This window comes from Nicotiana tabacum, chromosome 18 (assembly GCF_000715075.1).
Source record: "Nicotiana tabacum cultivar K326 chromosome 18, ASM71507v2, whole genome shotgun sequence".
NCBI lineage: Eukaryota > Viridiplantae > Streptophyta > Magnoliopsida > Solanales > Solanaceae > Nicotiana > Nicotiana tabacum.
Window position 1 is genome coordinate 108,628,491 of NC_134097.1, and position 16,279 is coordinate 108,644,769.

The 16,279-nt window shown below is 38.5% G+C and overlaps 1 long non-coding RNA gene across 1 annotated transcript; it reads right to left on the bottom strand.

Moving 5' to 3' along the window:
- Positions 1–2,563: 2,563 nt before the first annotated feature.
- On the bottom strand, positions 2,564–10,083 carry LOC142172961 (uncharacterized). Its single transcript, XR_012702233.1, has 2 exons — positions 9,584–10,083; positions 2,564–3,653 (listed from the first exon to the last, which is right to left on the bottom strand). It is a non-coding gene; the product is annotated as an uncharacterized LOC142172961 (long non-coding RNA).
- Between the last annotated feature and the right edge of the window lie 6,196 nt (positions 10,084–16,279).

The window sequence follows — 16,279 nt, forward strand, 5'->3', positions numbered from 1 at the left end:
CTCTTTTAGTGTTGTCTAGGTTGGTTCCAGGGTTGTAACCCCAATTTAGTTTGCTTGTTTTGTTGTTCAAACCCTTTCACCGTCTGTCTAATGCAATTTTCTGTTTTCTGTTATTTCTAGTCATTTTTGGTTAGTTCTCTCTTCTTTTTATAGTCCTTTTCCTATTGACTCTACTGACATGACATGCACGTGTAACTCTCAGCCTGATTTAAAAAAGTTAGTTTAATCGTGAAGCAATTTGGGAAATGATATGGACATTTGAGGGAAATAAGTGAAGGGATTTTGAGATCACAAAGACCAAATTGTGTGAAACTAGGGTAGATAGAACATAAAGAAACACTATTGAAATGCATCCTACCACATCAAGCTGAAGTTAAAGGCAAGTTTGCCCCAAATTGGCAGGGGCCGTGTTGGTAATGAGACTGTTGTCCACTGGTGCTTTGTATTTAACAGATGTAGAAGGAAAATGTGTGGATATGGCTATCAATTCTGATGTAGTCAAAAGATATTATGTATAATTTCTTTAGTTTGTTTATTTGTGGTGTTTGTACTTGGCATGTTTTGAAGATTGGAATGACGAAGACATTTTGTTCTGCTATCTAAACATTTTATCCTTTGTTATCCCTTCGAGACTTATTTAATTTCTTTCTTATCCCTCTGTTAGAATCAAAAGCAGAGTTTAGAAATATGATAAAGAAAAAAGGAGAGAAAAGAAAAAGAAAAAGAAAAGAAGAGAAAAAGAGAAAGAAAAAATGGAAAAGAGTAGAGAAAAGAAAAGAAAATAAAAAAGAGAAAAAGAAACAAAAAGAAAAAAGCACAAAAAATAAAGCAATTCCTATGTCATGAACTACGTTCGACCTGATTCCTTTTAAGGATACGTAGGCAGCCTCACGATTCGGTCCCATCAAATAAAAATCCAAAAGTCCCCAGGCAAAGAAACTGGAGCAGAAGTTGTGGTTGTTGTAAGAAATTTGATTCCAAAAATTGTAATTTTGAACACATTTGAATTGTTTTGAGCCTTTTTGATACCCTTTCTTTCTAACCTTATCGTAAAGGCCACATTACGGTCCAAAAAAAGACCTTCCGATCAGTCTTCGAGAAATGCCAAGTCGAGCAATTAGAGTTGATTCCTATCAGGGGCAACACTCTGGTCCAGGCAGAAAAAATGAAAAAATGAGAGAGTCTTATTGGTGAAAACCCTCATGGGCACCGTAAAGCGACAGTAAGTTGAGAAAAAGAACAAAATGAGAGAGACTTGATGGTGAAAACCCTTCGGGCACCACAAGTTAAATAAGGATCATGAATCGGATTAGATAATCGGAGCATTGAAGCCCAATTTCACGGCTTAAAGGTACAACAAGAGTTGAACATTAGACTTTCTTGACAGATTAGGTCATTAATCCAAAAATGCGTGTCATGATCATTAGAGTTGGTATCCACATCCGATAAGTATCTAATTTGTAGTTTTCTTGTTAGGAATCATCTCTTTCCATTTTCCTTTACTCTATTCCTTTTGTCTTGTTTACTTCCTCTTCCTGAGTCTGTTTGGTCAGAACAAGTGAGAAATGACTTCAAAATTTATCACCAACTTTCCAAATTGCACAAAACGAGATCTGGATAGCACATCAAAGTGGCATAAGTCAGGAAAGAACAACATGCGCACTGAGTTAGTAACAATCAACATGCTTTGGGGTTCATGTGAAATACAAAGGTTTGGTATATATCAATTCATGAACAATGCAACAGATGGAGGCTTAGGGTGAACGGATCAAAGGCATTTTCTATGATATGATTGACAAAGAGAGTGGTTAACCAGTGACAAGCAAGGTCTTCCAAGCAGAAATCAAAGTTATCATGGCAAGTGATGGAGCAATAGACCTCAAGGCCAAGGCCAGTGATTTAAGTCAGGAAAGAACAGCATGTGCACTGGGTGGATGGCAATTGATGTGCTTTGGGATTCATGAGAAAAACAAAGGTTCATTACATATCAATGCAAAAGCACAATGCAACAGATGAATGGTATTGGGTTTGAACGGATTAGAGGTATTCTCCATGATAAAGGTGATAGAGAAAAATGGTCAGTCAATAAACAAGAAAGGTCTTTCGAGTTGAAATCGAAGCTACCACATGAAGTGAAGAAGCAATCGCCCTCAAAGTTCAAGGCCATAAACCAACCACCATGTTTAAAGTGACAAGATTTTTCTTTAATTTGAAATAGGGGCAAAAAAATTTGTTTGTTTCAGAGAAACCCTCCGTAAGGAAAAGCAAGAACCAGATCGGTTTGACCATAAATTCTCAGGACCCTCCTGGATAATGGGACCTAGTTTTAAATTCCAAACAATCATGAGTAGCAAGATCTAGCATAAATGTACCCCCAAAAAAATATAAGTTGGTTTCAAAGTTTTCATTCTTGAGATAGGATTCAATTAGGAGTTGTCAGAACCCTCCTGAATAATGGGACCTAGCTTTAAGATTTCCATTAGATAACAATATTTAGCGTAAGTACTGCTGTAGTGTGGTATAATTCAGCCGTAAAAGTTGTCACTCTTAAAATAAGACTTGATTTTTGATTTTCAGGACCCTCCTAGATAATGGGATATAACTTTAAGATTTTCTTAGATATCACCTTTAGAAGATATAATTTAGCTTTAGAACTGTCATTGGGATCTAGCTTTCAAATTCTTAGTGATATTTGGTAACATGAATCAGTTAACACTAACAGATGTGCCCAGCTACCAAATTGGGGTAGAAATTCTCTTTATTTTGTCTATTTTGTTGAAGTCAGGAGCCCACCTGGAGAAAAAAGCAAATCAAGCGTCGGTAATCAGGAGCCCACCTGAAGAACAAAGCAAATCAAGCATCGGTAATTAGGAGCCCACCTGGAGAACAAAGAAAATCAAGCATAGGTAATCAGGAGCCCACTTTGAGAACAAAGCAAATCAAGTGTCGGTAATCAGGAGCCCACCTGGAGAACAAAGCAATTCAAGCGTCGGTAATCAGGAGACCACCTGGAGAACAAAGCAAATCAAGTGTCGGTAATAAGGAGCCCGTCTGGAGAACAAAGCAAATCAAGCGTCGGTAATCTGGAGCCCACCTGGCGAACAAAGCAAATCAAGCATCGGTAATCAGGAGCCCACCTAGAGAACAAAGCAAATCAAGCATCGGTAATCAGGAGCCCACCTGGAGAACAAAGCAATTCAAGCGTCGGTAATCAGGAGCCCACCTGGAGAACAAAGCAATTCAAGCGTCGGTAATCAGGAGCCCACCTGAAGAACAAAGGAATTCAAGTGTCGGTAATCAGGAGCCCACCTGGAGAACAAAGCAATTCAAGTGTCGGTAATCAGGAGCCCACCTGGAGAACAAAGCAAATCAAGCATCGGTAGTCAGGAGCCCACCTGGAGAACAAAGCAATTCAAGCATCGGTAATCAGGAGCCCACCTGGAGAACAAAGCAATTCAAGCATCAGTAATCAGGATCCCACCTGGAGAACAAAGCAATTCAAGCGTTGGTAACCAGGAGCCCACCTGAAGGACAAATCAATTCAAGTGTCAATAATCAGGAGCCCACCTGAAGAACAAAGCAGAAGTTCAAGTTTTGAGGGAAAGCAGCAATTTTGAAGGAAGACGGTTCAAGTTCAGCAATCCGGCACTCGCCTGAAGAAAAGGGAAAGCATCTTAGATTACAATTTAAGTTGGCAACAAAGGAACTTCACCTGGAAAATATGAGTCAATAGAGCAACAGGAACTGCAAGATCAAGTTTGAAGATATAGGTAGGATTTTTGTAATGCATAGATCATAGTTTAGTCTAGCTTATTTTATTTTGTCTTGGTGTAATAAGGGGTTCCGTAAGAAGTAGAAGCAACAACAACAGTGAAATCACAGCTTCATAGTAGTCCCAGCTACCGAAACTTCCCGAACTACACTGACCTGATTCCTTTGTAGTCAAGGATATGTAGGCAACCTCGGAAGCAAGGTGCGGTCAAATCTTTTAAAAATGCTTCCCATGGAGTATTCAAACGGGCAAAAATCGCTGGTATCCGCTCACTTTATCTTTGCACGAAAACTCTTTGTGTTTCCGAGCAAAGAGGGGCAGCTATGAGCACGTGATTTTTGCCTTATATGAATCACTCCCACAAATTCAAAACAAAATAATTTTTTCACTGCTTGCAATTTCGTGAATTTTTGTAGCATTTTGTTATTGTTTGCATTTGTCTGTGCATGTTTATTTTATTTAATTAGTGAAAATACAAAAATACATTGCATTTGAATTTAGGATTTACTTTTACATTTGTTAGACTAATTAGCAAATTAGTTGTTTTATAAAAATTAAAAAATCACAAAAAAATAATTTATTTTCACTATTAATTTTAGCTTCGAATTTTGGTAGTTTCCTTTAATTTGGTTTTTAATTAATTGTGGTAATTAATTAATTTATGTTGTTAGGATTAATTTAATTTAGGAATTAGTATAGGTTTATTTTTATTTAAAAAAAAAGAAGAAGAAAAGGAATTAAAAAGAGTTTGAAATTAAAATGAACTAATTTGAAAAAGAAAAAGTGAAAAATAGAGGCTGTATTTGGGCGAAATCTGTGTCAGCCCAAACGATTTCCACCAGAACCCGTTTAATTAAGGCCCAAACATGTTTCCCACCCAGTCCGGTCTCCACTTAACCAAAACGACCCAGTTTTGATAGACCAAATCAAGACTGTTGATATTTGTTGATCTAACGGTCCGGAAGTGGGGTTTGATAGGTATAATAATGTCCGAACCCCTTCAGCCCCCCCTCTCATCGTCTCTTTAATTTCTAATCTTCCAACACCACCCCTGAAACCCTAGTAGTCGCCCCCTTTTCCCACCGCTTTAGGGTGGCGGTGCCGACTCCAAACTCCACCAAAATAACATCACGGGACCACGAAGACCCCCTCATACTGAATCCACAATTAATTTCCCTCAAATCCTCCTTAAACTTCTCTAATCTTAAATCCAAAATCCGAGTTTCTAAGAGCCAAATCCAAACCTGGGCATGCAGGATGATTGCTCCAACCCTCATGAGTTTTTAGAGCCGGTTTTGTCACGAAATAGTGTTGTTCACTTGTTCTTGACAAAGAACAAGCGACTAACATTATTTGGGGATGAAGTCGGAGTGTCAGGTCTCGAGTTCGAGTTTGGTGCGGTGAGTTCTTTCTATATTTTGATTCATTTTGTTTTCTTTCCTCTTCTTTTCTTCTTTTTTCTTTGGACAACTCAGTTAATTCGACTCAATTCTTAGCCGAAATTGATAATTGTCCGTTTGTTCTTCTCAAGTCTGTTTTTCAATCTTGTTTTGTTTGTTTTGTTCTTTTTTGTTAATAGCAGTATTACTGTTCTCATTTCATCATCTGTTTAAACACATAGTTAATGTAATTAGGCCCATAACCTAGCTAATTTCCTGTTATGTAGTTAGGTTAACTAGTTCGTTCACTTTGTTTTGTTTTGGCTGCATTTTTTAAAAGGTTCCGAGTTTCTTCTTTTGGAAATTTTGGGTCAGTTCTTAAAATTGGGAGTCCCCGATTTATTTTTATTGGATTCTGAAATTCAAAGAGCCCAAGTGGGGATTTAGTTTGGGTTTACAGACCCATACCAAATTTGGTTGGGTCAATTTAACCCATATTTTGATTTCAAGGGTAATAACAAGGGCTCATGGGGGCAATTTGGGAAATCTAAGTAGGGAATATTTTAGTAACTGAATATGAAGCTTCTAGGAAGCTAGGGAGGGGGACTGATTTGAAGCTCTGAAATTTAAACAAAGGACTCCTAAGCAAAAATAAAAATTCCAGAAGGTTTTAAGTGCAAAACTAGTGGCATTTCTGCAACCCTAGTAGCTTGCCTATAAAGGCACCATAGCTTGACACTCAAGCCAGATGAGAAAAAGGCATAAAATTCAGAAAAACCAAAAACAACTAAAAATTTCATAAAAATCACTGTTCCATTGAACTTCTTCTGTGATTTCTAAAGTTTCCAATATTTGAAACAATTTCTGATTCATCTGGGGTAAAATGGACTGAATTTGGATTTTAAATATTTGGTTAGAAGTTTGTTGTGGTTATTGCTCGATTGAAATTGGTTTTTGGACTGCTGCACATCATTTTTCTGTTTGAAATTTGTTCTGCTGGTGCTGACTTCTGCTATTGCTACTGCTGACCCTTCACTTCTTATTTTTGTTCATTTCCAGGTATTCCTTCAAACAATGAATGGAAATGAAGCTCGATTGAGCTATATGTGAAGCCATGTAACTCAAGTTGATGAAAAGACCATTGTTAATTCTCTGTTGATTCTTCATTTTTTACTAGTTTCTTGTATTTTGTTCTGGGTTTCTTTTAGCTCAGCCTTCTTATGACCCATTCATGTCACCATGGCTACATGTTTTGTCCTAGGGGTTAGATATGAGTTTTCTGCTTGAATGTAGTTGATTCATAAAAGTCTTCTAGATTTAGTGTAATATGTATGAACTGGAGGCTGCACTCCTTAGTTTGATTGTGAAGTTGATTGGCTCTGAATGTGTTTCATGGCTATGGGTTGCATGTTGATCATTTCAAACCATTCCTGCCCTAGTTTAGTAAATCTGAGTTGAGTTTTGCCTTCATTGATCGTGTATTTAGACTTGTTTATATGCAGGCTGAAGCGTAGTCTACTAAGTTCAGAAGTTTATAGTTTAGTTTTGCCTCTGTTCGTATGTAAGCTATGAATTTCAAAAGGACTTTCAAAAATGGAATTTGAATTTGATTTCAAATCTGAGATTTTTTAGACTTAGCTTGACTCTTTATAGGTTGTTCATTCTCGAAAAGTTTGAGTCAAGGACGTTGGTTTGAACCAGGGCATGCATGAGTTGTAACTAATAAATTTGCAATGTTAAATAATGAAATAACTTGTGTAAGAGTTGCTACCACACCAGGAATTGAATCCTCATTTCAGAATCTATGTTGGCATTTAATGCACCTTTGTATTTGTTTTAATTGAAGATTTTCATAGAAAGATTGTTTCCACACCAAGTGTTAGTGCAGAATCGGATTGGGGTTGCCAATGTTGGCCCAGTTATGTTCATCAGCATTCAGCGTTTCTTGATTTGGGCTTCACGTTAAGCCCAGTTGAGTTGTTGTGCTCGTTAAGGAGTTATCGAATTGCAATTGGGTCCATTGTCGGCCCAAGCCCTGAAAGTTGAATCTTTATTTTAGTTTAATGCAGGCCTCTAATTACTAGGCCAAGCTCAAACATTAGCCTAAAATAATTAGAATCCTTTATGTTTTCCTTAATTAATTGGTGGAGGTGACCCATATTAAATAATATAAATAGCTTATGGCCCTCAAACATTTATCTTGAACTTCCTTTTAAAAATGGAATCGACGCACGCCATGCCAAATAAAATCTCAATTGTATGGCCCTCGTTTAATGGCCCTCGCAAAGTTACAAACGCGTAGTTACTTTAGGCGAGTTATTTTAATAATTTACCTTCTTAAACTCGGGTGCGCATTTATGTGACCCAAATCTAAATCTCAACAATGTTAGATAAAATATGTCAAGGACCGCGGGTGCATTTATGTGACGTGGTTCAAGACATATTTTTAATAACGTTGCAATCTTCCTAAAAAATAAATAAAAGCGGTTTTAAAGTTAAAATGCACATAGGTTTAAAAGAGTATTAAAATCAGATAACAGGCCAAATAGAACAGTTGAGCGACCGTGCTAGAACCACGGAGTCCGGGAATTCCTAACACATTCTCCTGGGTTAACGGAATTCCTTACCCAGATTTCTTGTTCGCGGACTCTAAAACAGAGTCAATCTTTTTCTCGATTCGAGATTTGAATCGGTGACTTAGGACACCCTAAATTATCCCAAGTGGCGACTCTGAATTTCTTAATATAAATAATCTTGTTTCGATTGTCACTTTAATTGAAAAAAACTCTCTTATATATCCCTTTTCGGGGGTGTAGGAAAAAGGAGGTGTGGCAGCTCTGGAGAGCTGTCACACCTCCTTGTTTCCTACACCCCCGAGGAGGGTATAAGGGAGTTTTTTCCAACATAAAGTGACAATCAAAACGGGATCATTTTATTAAATTAAATTCAGAGTCGCCACTTGGGATAATTTTATGGTGTCCCAAGTCACCGGTTCAAATCCCGAAATCGAGGAAATTATTGACTCTGTATTACAGTCCGTGAACACAAAAATTCAGGTAATGAATTTTGTTAACCCAGGAGAAGGTATTAGGCATTCCCCAGTTCCATGGTTCTAGCACGGTCGCTAAACTGTTATAATTGGCCTATTTACTTGATTTTAGTACATGTTTTAGCCTATGGTGCAATTTTAACTTTAAAACAACTTTTATTTATTATTTTTAGAAAAGATTCAATGTCATCTAAAACATGTCTTGAACCACGTCACGTAAATGCACCCGCGGTCCGAGACATATTTTATTTAACATTGTTAAGATTTGGATTTGGGTCACATGAAATGCACACCCGAGTTTAGGAAGGTAATTTTAAATTACGCGCCTAAAGCAACTACGCATTTCAACTTTGCGAGGGCCATGGAAATTCAACTAAATGGCACGCCTCGATTCCTAAGGATTAAAATATTAATTAGGCGAGGGCCATGCATTTTGAGGTTTTGTTCGGCACGACACACCTCGATTTATTCTAACCAAAAGGTTTCTAAATTAGCTCATGAGGGCCATAGACTAGGTGATTGGATGGCGCACCTCAATTTATTCAAGGAAAAGCAATTAGTTAAACTACGGATATTCATTTTTACAACTAATTAATTTAGGTATCACAACCACGCCACGGGAACCGTACCCGTAGTTGCAATGATTTAAGTACGTGCCTCAAGCAAAATACGAATGTTTATCAATCTGACTTTTAAGCCCAAATCCCCACAGCCCAATTCAATATCCAAAAAATTCTTTACGTTTTTTTTAATCCAAACCAAATTGTTAGAGACATACGGTGCCATACCATGATGGAAGCCTTATGTTCAACTAAAATAAATGAAAGGCACAACAGTTATTTGTATTTTTTTAATAACAAGTCATTTATGTTAGGACAACTTGGTGGATAACACCCATCCCCTGGTGTTTTTCCTTTTCTACTCCTTTGTTTCCAAACCAAAAAGCCAATTTAAAAAGTTCAGCCTCACAAAAGATTTCAAACCAGAATTCAGCAGATACAAGGACGGTTTAACTACTAAGAAACTCTATCAAGGGCTGAGATTCACAAACGGCAGCAACAAATTAAGAGCAAATTTCAGCTCAATACTCAGAAATCAAGCTAAGCATGCTAGTCGAATTCATTCAAATCAGTTAACTCAAAACGATCTAGTCCAAGTTCAGCTATAACTCAAACTTTTCAAAATTTTCAGCACATATGGACCTTAAGCACATCATAGCTTCAATCCAAGTTTTAATCTTAAGATTTCAAATTCAACTTTTGTTAAACAAACGTAATAGCACTTAATTGAAAAATCATACACTTGTTAAGCACAAAAGCAAGCAAATTCGAGTAAGAACTGAACGCGAATAGAACAGAGGAAAATGACGCTGGGACCACTGACCGTAAAATAACGTCGGCGACTTAGACGAAAAGCCCGAACTCAACTCTTCCCCACGTAATCTTTTGCAAAAAAACAGAGCTTGAGCTATGATGTTTTGGTTGTTTCGATGGAGACTTATTGCATATTCTTCAGTGCTTTAATGGTAAAAATGGTGAGCTTACACAACTGGTTTTTGAAGCTATTTTCATAGTTGGTTTTGCTCCCTTTTGGCTGGAGTTTAGAGGTGAAGGGAAGTCAAGAAGGGCGGTTGTAGTATAGCTGACTGGAGGAAGCCGTTGTTTGTGCTGTGAGGACGAATAACATTGTTGATGGCTGCTGTGGTGGGGATCGAGTGAAGAAGCAAGGGTTGTTGGTTTTGGATTGATGGCTGATGGCAAAACGACAGATCAGATTTTGCTTTCTAGGCATTTAGCTTCAGGATTAGGCGTTAGGTCTATCTCCAGGTCTATAGGTCTTTTCCTTGTATTTGTAGCTGACTTCCTAGGTATCTTTCGATGATCCTTGCGTTAGGTCCCTAGGCTTCCTTTTATAGATTTAGGGTTTTAGGGTTATATTTAGGTTAAGGGGTATGGGCCTAGGAATTATGGGCTTGGGAATTATGGGTTAGGTCCAAAATTAGGCCTAAAAATGGGTTACTCAACCCCAGGTTTTACTCTTTCTCCGCGAACGAGACTGGAAATAAGACTGACTGTTAAAATGAAACTATATTTTTTTGGTATTTCTCAAAATTAAAAATGACTACAACACAATAATGAAACTATTTTTTGTAATTTTCATTTTCTTGTAATAAAATAAAGTAAAAGAGTAACATGAATTGAAATAGCTATATTAGGCCTAAATTAAATATTTACGTGGTAAAATATGAAAAATCTTGGAGAGGGTCAAAAATCACATGTCTACAGCTGCCCCTCTTTGATTGGAAAGGCAAAGTATTTTCAGACAAAGAACGACTAGACAAGTTTTTTGACCCGACCCTTATTTGGAGAGACTAAAACTAAGAGAGAGGGAAATGTGACCGAGCCCTGGTATTTGAGTTGCCTACATATCCTTGGCTATAAAGGAATCAGGCCACGTGTAGTTCAGAGGTGAGTGAGATGATGGAGTGTACCGAGGTGGAGAGTCGATCGAGGTGCCGTTCCGCTGAGGTTCCGGTCTGCGGTCCTGTTATTACATCAAAATCAAAAGAAATGAAAAAAAAAACTAGCTAAGCCTGTCAACTACGAGTTACAAGATTACTATCTATATGTCTTCTGAAGCTTGATTTTGCGTCTTCAATAATTCTTCATACAGACTTTGTATTTGAACCTTGACGCTTGCTAGTTGCAGGTGCTAGCTTGTTCTTCTTCAGATTTTCGGATCAAGACCAGACATGTAGTGCTTATGACCTCAACCATGTATTGATAAGCTCATATCTTTCTTCAACTTCTGCATTTGGATTCACTTCTTGCCTTTCTCTCTCTTTTTTTATCGTGACTAACTTTTGTTGATCACCTTGGACTGTTGACTCGCATTCTCGCCGCGAGGTTCTTTTGTTGCTGACTTGAATTGTGTTTTGAAGTGAATTCCCTTATTCTCCAGGTAAAGTTTCTGATTGCCAATACTTGAACTGTATTCCTTCGACACTTGGAAAGCCTTCCCTTGAAATCTGAGCTATCTTCCTTTGAAACTTGAATTGCTTTCCCTTTGTTCTCTAGGTGGACGCCTGATTGCCGAACTTGAACCATCTTCCTTTGAACATTGTTGCTTTGTTTTTCAGGTGGGCTCCTGATTACCAACACTTGAATTGCTGCTTTCTTCAAGTGGGCTCCTGATTACCGACACTTGAATTGCTTTGTTCTCCAAGTGGGCTCTTGATTACCAATACTTGAATTGCTTCGTTCTCCAGGTGGGCTCCTAATTACCAACACTTGAATTGCTTCGTTCTCTAGGTGGGCTCCTGATTACCGACACTTGAATTACTTTGTTCTCCAGGTTGACTCCTGATTACCGACACTTGAATTGCTTTGTTCTCCAGGTAGGCTCCTGATTACCGACACTTGAACTGCTTTGTTCTCCATGTGGGCTCCTGATTACCGACACTTGAACTACTTTGTTCTCTATGTGGGCTCCTAATTACAGACACTTGAATTGCTTTGTTCTCCAGGTGGGCTCCTGATTACCGACACTTGAACTGCTTTGTTCTCCATGTGGGCTCCTGATTACCGACACTTGAACTACTTTGTTCTCCAGGTGGGCTCCTGATTATCGACACTTGAATTGCTTTGTTCTCCAGTGGGCTCCTGATTACCGACACTTGAATTGCTTTGTTCTCCAGGTAGGCTCCTGATTACCAACACTTGATTTGCTTTATTCTCCAGGTGGGCTCCTGATTACCGACGCTTGATTTGCTTTGTTCTCCAGGTGGGCTCCTGATTACTAACACTTGATCTGCTTTGTTCTCCAGGTGGGATCCTGATTACCAACACTTGATCTGCTTTGCTCTCCAGGTGGGCGTCTAATTTTAACAAAATAGACAAAACAAAAAAAACATTCTGCCCCAGTTTGGTGGCTAGGCACATCTGTGAGTGTTAACTGAATCATGTTACCAAATATCACTAAGAATTTGAAAGATAGATCACAATGATAGTTTTAAAGCTAAATTATATCTTCTAAAGGTGTTATCTAAGGAAATCTTTAAACTATATCCCATTATCCAGGAGGGTCCTAAAAATCTAAATCAAACATTATCTTAAGAATGACAACTTTTAAGGTTGAATTGTACTCTCCTATAGTAGAACTTATGCTAAATCTTGTTATCTAATGGAATCTTAAAGCTAGGTCCCATTATTCAGGAGGGTCTTGACAACTCCTAATTGAATCCTATCTAGAGAATGAAAACTTTGAAACCAACTTATATTCCTTTGGGTACATTTATGCTAGATCTTGCTACTCATGATTGTGTTGAATTTTAAACTAGGTCCCATTTTCTAGGAGGGTCCCGAGAATTTATGGTCAAACCTGTATGGTGCTTGCTTTTCCCCTTCGGAGGGTTTCTCCGAAACAAACAAAATTTTCTGCCCTTGTTTCAAATCAAAGAAAAATCTTGTTAGTTTAAAAATATGGTGGTTGGTTTGTGGAATTCTTGCTGAAGGTGTCCTCTCCGCTGTCGTACTCTACTCTGACTGGCTTCTCTGAACTAGCCAAGAACCATTTGACTTTCTGACTGACTTTCTACCACATGACCTTGGATGACCTGAGTGTTTTATACCCAAACCGTTGTGTTACATCTCTGACCCATTTATATGTACCTCTGCATCTCTCACGAAATTACTAAACCATTTCACTGATGGAACTTTTGCTGACCCTTTATATCCCATTTCACATCGTACTATCTCTAGCAATGCTTTGGACGCCCTGTGCCTTTGTGCAACTTTGGAAGTTGGTAGTGAGCTTTGAAACCCTTTCTTATTTTGTTTGAACAAAACTGACATTGGAAACATCTTAGAGAAATAAACCCAAAAGAAATAAAATGCAATGACTTTGTGAGTTAGGGATAAGAAAAATCCAAAATAGGAAGACATTCTTGAAGGGGAAAAAGAAAAGAGACTTATCTGAGTTGAGCAACTGGTACCAATGATCATGGCATGCATTTCGAATTAATCAGCCCAGTCTGTCCCACAAATCAACTTTTAGTTGTCGTACTTTATGCCTCGAGACCTTCAAAACCCAATTTCTTCAGCAAAACCTTATCCTTGTTCGACCTGCGGTGCCTCGAAGGGTTTTCACCTACAAGCCTCTCTCGTTTGTTCATCTCTCAACTCACTGTCGCCATACGCTGCCCGTGAGAGTTTTTACCAATAAGACTCTCTCATTTTAATTTCCCTCATCTTTCGTCGCCTTACGGTGCCCACGAGGGTTTTCACCAATAAGACTCTCTCGTTTTAATTTTTCCTGCTTAGACCGGAGTGTTGCCCCTGATATGAATCACCTCTATTTTCTTGACTTTGCATCTCTCGAAGACTGATCGTAAGGTCTTTCTTTGGACCATAATGTGGGGTTTTTGATAGGGTTAGAAAGAAAAGGTATCAAAAGGCTCAAAACAATTCAAATGTGTTCAAGATTACAACTCCTGGAATCAGATTTCTTACAACAACCACAACTTCTGCCCCACTTTCTTTGCTTGGGGACTTTTGAATTTTTATTTTGATGGGACCGAACCGTGAGGCTGCCTATGTATCCTTAAAAGGAATCAGGCCGAACATAGTTCATGTAATAGGAATTACTTTGTTGTTGTGATTTTTCTCTTTTCTTTTTCTTTCTCTCTTTTTCCTTTCTTTTCTTTTCTTCTCTTTTTTTAATTTTCCTTTTCTTTTCCCTCTCTTTTTTTTTCACTCCTTTCAATTCTTTTCTTTCTCTTTTCTCTTTTACTTTCTCTTTTTCTTTTTATTCACCTTTTGCACTCGCGTTTCCGAACTTTGCTATTGATTTCAAAAGAGGGGTATGAAAGAAAATAAATAAGGCTCAAAGGGGTAACAAAGGATAAAGTGTTTAGGTAGCAGAACAAAATGCCTTCGTCATTCCAATGTTCAAAACATGTCAAATACAAACAACAATAATTTAAACCAAAGAGATCATACATAATATCTTAGACTGCATCATAATTGATAGCCATATCCACACGTTTGCCTTCTACATTTGCTAACTACAAAGCACCATTGGATAACACCCTCACTCTCATTACCATGAACGACCCCTGTCAATTTGGGCAAACTTGCCGTTGGCTTCAACCTGATGCGGCATGATGCGTTTCTATAGGGTTTCTCTATGTTCTATCTGCCCTAGTTTCACACAATTCGGGCTTGAAGTGATCTCAAAATCTTTTCACTTATTTTCCTCAAATGTCCCTATCATATTCAAAATTGTTTCAATGCTTTATGACTAAACTACATTTTAAGACCAGGCCGAGAATTACGCATGCATGTCATGTCACTAGAGTCAGCAGGAAAAGAACTAAAAAGGAGGATAGAACTAAATAAAAATGATGAGAAATAACAAAAGATAGGAAATTGCATAAGACAGACGGTGAAACAGTTCGAACAACAAAACAAGCAAACTACAATGGGATTACAACCTTGGAACAAACCTAGACAATACTAAATGAGTTACTACGACTAAACGAACTAGGCAAAAGGATAGAAGGGTTTGAGTCACAAGACAATATCCGGATTATAACCCTGAAAATAATCCGGATAACAGAAATGAAAATAAAATAAACCACGAAGACTCCTCCCCAGCTAGCCAAGAGATGGAGCGTCTTTCCAATTACTAAGCACTACATCTTAGCCACTAAATTCCACATAAATATTACTAGAACCTTCACAAGTCCCCATCACATTGACCTTAGCAAATTGCTTTTGGGTCCCTTTTCCCAACTCGTTCTTAAGATCATCTTTTGGAACCGAGACTGATAGCGCTGAAAACTTTGCAGCACGTGGACCTCTGAGGATCTCAGAAGAATTCTCATATTCCTTTTCCACACAAATCATGTCCTCCACATGTGTCTTATTGTAAACAGACAATAGACTTTGGCTAGTATCTGCTACATTTGGATTTTGCACGGTAATGTCACCTGCATCAGTAAGCTTCTAAATCGCATTCTTCAGGTGCCAACACTTTTCTGTACTGTGACCCAGGGCATCGAAGCAATATGCACACCTTTGAGAAAAATCAAAAATCTTTGGCAGATGGTTTGACATTTTTATCTGAATCGGCTTCAACATATCCAATTGCCTCAACCTTTGGAACAAACTGGCATATGATTCTCCAATAAGGGTAAAAGCTTTTTCTTTTTTCAGTAGTCTTTTCAATTTGTATTCTGGCCTCGGTTGGAACATTTTGCGGGCAGGTGGCTGATATGCTTGAGGGGGAGGGTAAGACATTTGGTGAAGTGGTGCGTGCTATCGCGGGCCTCGTGGGTGTGGAGCATATGGTGGTGCATTATGGATATGGTACGGGGACGGTGAGGTATGGCTTTGGAGATTTTTTGGAGAGAAGTGGCATTAGGGATAAATTTTTTGAGCTCGAGGATATCCATGGGGTCGATATTGAGGATGAAAGCATTTAGCGGGAATGCCCACTGGACCATCTTATCGTTGGCGAGGCTCAGCAACATCTTTTCTATCATTGGGGGGACTGTCCCGAGCAACTTGTTCATTCCATCAGAGCCAAAAGTTCCTAAAACTTTCCTTGGGTTTCTTTTCCAAATGAGATAGTGAGGAGCAGTCTAGGGTAATACCTAATTTGTTTTGAAAGTGTCGAACAAAATCTTGATCCATGTCGCCCAATGTATGCCACTTACCGACATCTTGACGATTATGCCATTCCAAAGTTGCCCCAGTCAAGCTCTCACTGAAATACGCCGTCAACAAATCATATTTCTCGCCAACACTTCACATTTCACTGCAATAATCCCTCAAATGGGCTACCGGATCTCCACACCCATCACACAAGTTAAACTTTGGCATTTTAAACCTTGCGGGCAGGCGAACGTCAGGGAACATACGCAACTCTTTGTAAGACATGTTAACCTGGTCTCCCATCCCTTGCACGGTCTTTAAGGATTGTTCTATGCTTTTCAGCTTCCTGGATATCTCGCCTTGCCCTTCTTTTCCTGTGACTTTTTCATGTTCAGCATGAAGCTGTCACGACCCAAAATCC